Below are 2,005 nucleotides of genomic sequence, written 5' to 3'. Positions count from 1 at the left end.
TGTAGCATTTTATGTCATAGGAAGTGAGGAAAAGCGGGAGAGGTAGGTGTGCCCTCTTCACAAATTCACTTCTTTTTTTTTTTTAATTTGCTAATGAACATCTGTATTTTGAAATAAACAAGTCACAATTCAAATGAAAATGTAAATATACCTAAAGAAAGTATGCTCAATTCACTAAGAGAAGTTTATTAAAAATACTATGCCCAATGTCTGGAATCATGTAAGAGAAAATTTACAAATTAATTTAAAAGTATATTTATCTATTGAAATCTTAGCACTAATGTTTTCCTTGCTATAGTTTACACAAGAGCAAGTATGCTCCTGCCAACTGCCTTCTGACACCTCTGTCTTTTCTTTCAATGCATTAGCACACCTAACATCTCATATGCAATATAATTCAACCACGAACCATAAAAATGTGGGCTGGCTTTCCCCGGGGTCCGAGGATTGTTCAATGTTCCTGAATAAACTGCATTGAAAAATTCACTTCTTAAAACAAAATAATAATAATAAGTAAGTGCAGGCCCTCATTGGGTTTGTCTTTATGTCAGACAGTCCTAGGGTAAGGCAAGTGGAAGTTTCTATTGGGAATTTGGCACCAAACTGAGGGATACATGTGTAAGAATGGAGGAAGAGTAGGAACCTCCACTGAAAGGAAGCTAGATGATTTTATTCTGTTCTTTCCGAAGCCCAGATGCCGTCTCTGTACATTTCCTCCAGCTGCTCTAAGGAATGCCACAGTTGGGATGGTTGAGAGAAGCAGAAGCATTCCTTCACCGATATGGAGGACAGATGTGAGCCCACTAGTCCACCCAGGGCTCTGGGACAAGCTGTCTGGGAGAAGCTGGCTTCCTTGACTCAGGGCCACGCCTCCTCCATTGCTGTCTTCACACTATCTTTTCTTCTTTCTCCTCACTGTGCATTTCTTTTTTTAACATTTTTATTTTAATTTTTATTAATTACACTTTATTCACTTTGTATCCTCTCATAGCCCCCTCCTTGCTTCCCTCCCAATCCTACCCTTCCTCCCCCTTCTCCACACTTGCCTCTCCCCAAGTCCACTGATAGGAGAGCTCCTCCTCCCCTTCCCTCTGACTCTAGCCTATCAGGTCCTATCAGGAGTGGCTGCATTGTCTTCCTCTGTGGCCTGGTAAGGCTGCTCCCTACTCAGGGGATAGTGATCAAAGAGCAGGCCAATCAGTTCCTGTCAGAGACAGTCCCTGTTCCCATTACTATGGAACCCACTTGGACAATGAACTGCCATGGGCTACATCTGTGAGGGGTTCTAGGTTATCTCCATCATTAGTCCTTGGTTGGAGTATCAGTCTCAGAAAAGACTCCTGTACTCAGATTTTTTGGTTCTGTTGCTTGTGGAGCTCCTGTCCTCTCCAGGTCTTGCTTTCTCCCACTTCTTTCATAAGATTCCCTGCACTGTGCCCAAAGGTTGGCCATAAGTCTCAGCATCTGCAGCCATGCAGGCTGAACAGAACACCAACAGCACAGGCTCTAAGCACAACAATCAATGAGTAAGGGAAGTAGGGACTGAATAGGACATAGGCTCACTTGCCAACTTTTTGATCACTTCCCCCTGACAGGACTGCCTTGCCAGACCACAGGGAAGAACACAAGCTCAGCCCTGTTGCAACTTGATCAGCTCCGGTGAATGGGAAAGGGAGCTCCTCTTTTCTGAGGAAAAGGGGAGGGAAGAGAGAGGAAAAGGGGCTGGAAGGGAGGAGTAATGGGGCTAAAACAAGGATGTAAAGTGAATTAAAAAATGAGAGTGTGTGAGAGAGAGATTCTCCAGCTTTTTCTGAAGAAAAAAAATTCACATTGGAGCTTTTCCTGAAACACATTTGTTCATCCCTGGGGCTTTTAACACAGTAGTCCAGGAATTTGCATTTTAAACAACTCCTAGATGTTTGTGAGGCTCAAAGATGAACAGGGAAATTGTGAGCCTGCAAGCCCATTAGCACTCCTGTTTAAATAAAAACAAGAGGAAAAGAAG

The sequence above is a fragment of the Meriones unguiculatus genome, chromosome 8 (genome assembly GCF_030254825.1).
Source record: "Meriones unguiculatus strain TT.TT164.6M chromosome 8, Bangor_MerUng_6.1, whole genome shotgun sequence".
NCBI classification, from domain to species: Eukaryota; Metazoa; Chordata; class Mammalia; order Rodentia; family Muridae; genus Meriones; species Meriones unguiculatus.
The sequence above is the reverse complement of the archived record's forward strand: the minus strand, read 5'-3'. Positions refer to the sequence as shown.